Here is a 6,098-nt window from a genome sequence, read left to right on the forward strand (position 1 = left end):
TAATTTACCTATTGAAATAAAATAAACCAGCTTTTAAAATATTTTATGTATCCAATTCTTTTACTGAGATAGAGGTAGATATAAAGTCTCTTAGATGCCAACAATTACAGGAAAATTAGGAAGTATAAACAAATGTAAAAAAGAAAATAAAAAGTCACATATAAATCTAGTATACACAGATAACTAATTTTAATACTTTGATTTATTTCCTTTAAATCTTTTAAAAAATGAATATACATAATATAAATGAATCTATTATCTTATTTACACACACATATAAAACATGTATAAATGTATGTACATAACCTTGAATCATGTGTTTCTCACTTTATATTTTTTCATGAACATTTCTCCATGCAGTTATTTATTTGTCAAACCTGGGATCAAAGCTTGGATTATGTCCTTAGGGTAAAATTTAACTTATACTGGTCTGTCTTTGGGCCATCTCTTCTGTTTCTCTGATTTCTCCTTTTTTTAAAAAAGATTTTGTTGGGTGCCTGGGTGGGTCAGTGGGTTAAGCCGCTGCCTTCGGCTCAGGTCATGATCTCAGGGTCCTGGGATCGAGTCCCGCATCGGGCTTGCTGCTCAGCAGGGAGCCTGCTTCCTCCTCTCTCTCTCTGCCTACTTGTAATCTCTCTCTATCAAATAAATAAATAAAATCTTAAAAAAAAAAAAAGATTTTGCTTATTTGCTTGAGAGGGAGAGAGAGAGCAGGAGAGAGTACAAACAGGGAGAGGGGCAGGGGGAGAGGGAGAAGCAGGCTCCACACTGAGCAGGGAGTTTAATGTGGGGTTTGGTCTCAGGACCCTAGGGTCATGACCCAAGCTGAAGGCAGATGATCAACTGACTGAGCCACCCAGGTGCCCCTTCTCTACCTATTCTTACATTAGTCCATATCACATTTAAAAAATTGTTATGGTTTATAATATATGTCCGTTTCTAGTAGAGTGAATTACCTAAGACAAATCTTCCTTTAAATATATCTCTTATCCTCGTGTTTTTCCTCTAGATCATTTCTTTAAAAACTGGCCAAACCTGGGTGGCTCAGTGGGCTAAGCGTCTATCTTCGGCTCAGGTCATGATCCCAAGTCCTGAAATTGAGCTCTGAGTCAGCTCCCGGCTCAAATGGGAGGGAGCCTGCTTCTCCCTCTCTTGCTCCTCTGGCCTGCGCTCTGTATCTCTGTCAAATGAATGTATAAAATATTTATAAATAAACAATTAAATAAAAATTGGCTTAATTTCCAAAAATCTAATTAAACTTCGATGACATTGTTTTATGCTTATGTATTGACTAATAATTAGCATCTGTACAATATTAAATCTCCTTAAATATTCTTATGTCATTTCCTCTCCATTTATTGAGGCTTCTTTTATATCTGTCAGAAATATTTGAGGGTTTTTTTCCTGCTTATTACTTTTTAAAGCATTTTCCTCTGCTTTTTTTTAAAAACATTTTTTTTGTTGCTATTGAGCTGTGTGGAAAAATTTCTTAAAAATATGTTACTGAAAGCTTAGTTTTTTTATTGCCAGGCTACTTCTCTTGGGATGTTCGCTTCAGCATTTTCTGTTAACAAAATATAATTTCCACTAGGTATGAGGCAGGGATAGTAGCATGCGCTGATCCTCAATTCTGTCACTACTGTAACAATTTATACAAAATGAATCTCTTCTTATCCCATTTTGTGAATCTGATACATATTTAGTATGCCTTGAACATATGCCATTTAAAAATTTTGATCATTGCTTTTAAAAAATTAAAGCTATACTCTAAAAGAGGTAAGGTATGAAACAAAATTTTTTTCTTCTTTATATATAAAGCAATACAAGACAAATTGTATTTGATTTTAGAGACTTGATGGCTCACATAATTATGTAGAACTAATTAATTCAAAATCTGTTTATCAACAGTAGTCTGTAGCTACAGCATTTTCTCCCAGAGGCATTAACAAAGGCTTATCACCTGCTTTCTTGTTGCAGTTTGTCTCAAAGGCAAATCAATACGAAAAATATAAAAATGTTATTCCCAGAACTAACACTTCCAACAATTTACAAGAACTTTTAGTATCTGATACCAATTAGTTTTCTTAGCTTAAATTAAAACAGTTTTATTTAGCCATGAAATGTGTGAAAATAATAAGGATTTTAAAGGCATAATAAAGTTTTCCCCAGGAATTTTTGAAAAATTTAGTAAATACGCACATATACATACACTACGTATATTTATTTATTTATTTTACTTATATTATGTAAAATTTTTAAATATTATGTTTTTTAGGATACATAACGGTAACAGATGGTTGAGGACAAAAGGATGTAAAAGAAAGTTATTTTATGCTTTATAGATTAAAAAATATAAGTTCTTCTCACATGGCTACATACAGTTCATGCATATGGAAATAAAAGTAACTATCATGAACATCATGGGCAATATTTTCCTTTGTATAAGATCAGCACAACAGCAGAAAGGAGTTGTCAATAAGGCTATGTGTCTGATTTTTGATAGAGTTTTTTTTTTTTAATTGAACTGTAATTGGGGTGCCTGGGTGGGGCCCCAGTCAGTTGAGATTCCAATTCTTGGTTTCTGCTCAAGTCATGCAGATGTCAGGGTCCTGGGATCAAGCCCTGCAGTAGGCTGTGTACTCAATGTAGAGTCTGCTGGAGACTCTGTCTCCCTCCCCCTCTGCCCCTTCCCGACCTCAAATCAATCAATCAATCAATCAAATCTTTAATTGAAGTATAATTGACATACAATATCCTGTTAGTTTCAGGTGTACATCTGAGTGATTTGATATTTTTATACAGGATGACATGATCCCCACAATCCCATATACATCTAGTTACCATCTGTCATATCCAAAAATTATTACAATATTATTAACTGTATTTCCTATGCTGTACGTTACATCCCCATGACTTATTTATTTTTTAACTGGAAGTTTGTACCTCCTAATCCCCTTCACCTATTTTGTCCCATTCCCCAATATCTGGCCTCCCTCTTGTAACCAATAGTTTGTTTCTTGTATCTAGGAGTCTGTTTTGTTTTGTTTGTTAATTTATTTTGTTTTTTACATTTCACATATAAGTGATATCATATGGCATTTGTCTCTCTGTCTGACTTATTTCATCCGGCATAATATCCTCTAAGTCCATCCTTGTTGCCACAAATTGCAAGACTTCATTTTTTAATGGCTGAATAATATTTCGTTATACATATATATGTACACAACATATACATATATGTGTATACACACACACATATAATACACACACATACATACCACATCTTTATCCACTTATCTATCAATGGACACTTTGGTTGCTTCCATATCTGGGCTATTGTAAATAATGCTGCAATGGACAAGAGGGGTGCATATATCCTTTTGAATTGTTTTGTTTTCTTTGGATAAATACCCAGAAGTGGAATTGCTAGATCATGTGATAAATGTCTTTTTAATTTTTTGAGGAGCTTCTTGAGAGGGTTTTTTGATCAATTAGATTCCCCCAAACTTTATTTCAATTACTACGTTTCTGGATGTTTGCTTGTTAGAACACCAGAGTGAAACTTGTTTTGGATTAGTGAGCATATATATATATATATATATATATATATATATATATACTCTTTTTTTTTTTTTAAAGAAAAAGGAATTTCAGGAATTGAAATTCTTTTCTTCCCCTATTTTTTAAAAGGTGCATCTGTCTCTTGAAAAATGAAAACTGTTTCCTATAAAGTAAGTGAACTTTTAAGTAATGGAAGTTTGTTTTTGGAACTGGCTTTGCAGGCTCAAGGAAAGGTTCATATAGGGTTCTGGCTCATTAGCCTCAGGGTGCCTGAGCATTTGACCTTGGTCTTATCTTTCCTGCAATACAACTCAGGGGATAGGAGTTTCCCTATGCCAGATCCAAAATAAACGAGAATCCCATAACATGCCCAAACCAAGTATGTGCACTTCATGGTTGAGAGAATGGACGTGAATCCTGAAGCCCTGAGGGGACTACAGGAGTGGGTATAAAAGCTAAAGGAACCCCAGAGCTGATGGCTTCCTTGAATTGAAAGGAGCTGTGTCCATTCAACATCATTTGTTGTCATGCACTGGGACATTGGGGGCTGTGGCTGGGAATTATGAGCCCTCTATTGTATGAAATGTTTCTTGTATTTGTTTACTTGTTATTCGTATACTGTGTTCTAACTTGTTTTGACTCTTTCTTAAAACAAAGTAAATTTGGACATGGATGAAGTCCTTTGTGTCTCATGGGTTTGATTATTAGTCTGAACCCAAGTCCAACAGAGTGAGTGTTGCAAAGGCAAATTTTGGTATGGAGAAGTTACTCTCTGTATTCTGCTTAGATCTTTCTATTCCCAATCTCTAAATCCCAAGGTATCTACAAAGATGAAAACCTACTTAATTAATGAGAAGGCAAATTCTCATTATGATTTAACATATATGTCTCTCCCAGCATTAGCTCAGCATCTCAAACACCAAATTATCAATGATTCCAGTGATTTTCCAAGATGGTAGAAGTTAAGAAACAAAGAGGCTACACAGCAACCCCTCCCCCCACAACAGGCAATAAAAATTCTACGATAAAACAGCACTCAAATACTAGTCCCTGATTCAGTTTCTCCAGATCTCACACTACAATGTCCATGAAACATTGACAAAGGACAAAAATCTCACATTACCTGATGTTAAAAACTAAAACTGACAGATAATCTATTGCTAAAACCTGTGAACAATTTACCCATTACCACAAGCCAAATAAAAGTAGATTGAGCAAGACAATTTGTGACCTAACCAATTTTTGCCTTCTGAAATAGAATAGGTCAGTTAAGCTGAAAGGAGGTAAAAAGCCCTGTATTTATCCATTGACCCTGGAAAAATTGACCCCCGGGGGGCAAGGATGGCATAGGAAATACATACATTTTGAGACATTCTGTTTTCCTTCATTCTCGCTATTCATAAACATCTCATAGGAAATGAGATTGTGGTATGTCATTGCATCTGGGAACATTTGGTCCCCACAAATAAAGCATTGTTGTTGAGTATAGTACTTAAGAGCCAGACAGACTTGCCCCTTACCAGTTGGGTGCCTCTGGGTATGTTATTTAATGTCTCCTTTCTCAATTTCCTCATCTGGGATTGCTGTAAATGTTAAATGGGATAATAAATAGAAAGCTCAATCCACAGGGCCTGGTACGATGCTGTTTTCAATAAAAGGTAGCTATTTTTATTTTGACAAAGAAGAGCAGAAGATAAGAAAGTTCTAACAGTTCTAGTGGTGTGTGTGTTGTAGATTTATCTGTATGTCATTCAGTGTATCAGAGAATCTAGCCATGGGATGAGAGTGGGTTCACCTTCCATCTTACACAGGGTAGGATCTGTCAGATATGGGCCATGGCCTGGGCTCTGCCATCAGCCAGAGCTACCTAGGCAATAAGGGATCACGCTGACGGCTAAGATAGGATTTTGCAAGCCACACACTCTGTCTTTTGGTAGAAACAAAAACTAATATGGGCTATGCGTCTATGAAAAAAATACTGCAAGAACAACATGGTTTGGAATCCTAAGTAGCATGCAAGAAGATGTGGCCTCCGTGGAAGAGCGGAAAGCTAATAATTAGTCAGTCCCTCAGTCGCTAAAGATATCAGTACGGCATTCATGCTCTTTGTCTCTGTGTTACTCTCTGCCATCATTCTCAGTCCCAGTCCTGGGTTGAATTGTGTCCTCCTCCCATTTTTTTTCCCCAAAGATTTTATTTATTTATTTGACAGAGAGAGGTACAGTGAGAGCAGGAACAAAAGCAGGGAGAGTGGGAGAGGGAGAAGCAGGTCTCCCGTCAAGCTGAGAGCCTGATATGGGGCTTCATCCCAGGACCCTGGGATCACGACCTGAGCCAAAGGAAGACGCTCAACGACTGAGCCATCCAGAAGCCCTCCTCCCCAAATTCTTAGGTTGAAGTCCAAACCCCTGGAATCTCAGAATACCACTTTTTTTTTTTTTTTAAGATTTTATTTATTTATTTGACAGATAGAGATCACAGGTAGGCAGATAGAGAGAGGAGGAAGCAGGCTCCCTGCTGAGCAGATTCCCAACGTG

The sequence above is a fragment of the Mustela lutreola genome, chromosome 3 (assembly GCF_030435805.1).
Source record: "Mustela lutreola isolate mMusLut2 chromosome 3, mMusLut2.pri, whole genome shotgun sequence".
In the NCBI taxonomy this organism is placed as follows: Eukaryota; Metazoa; Chordata; class Mammalia; order Carnivora; family Mustelidae; genus Mustela; species Mustela lutreola.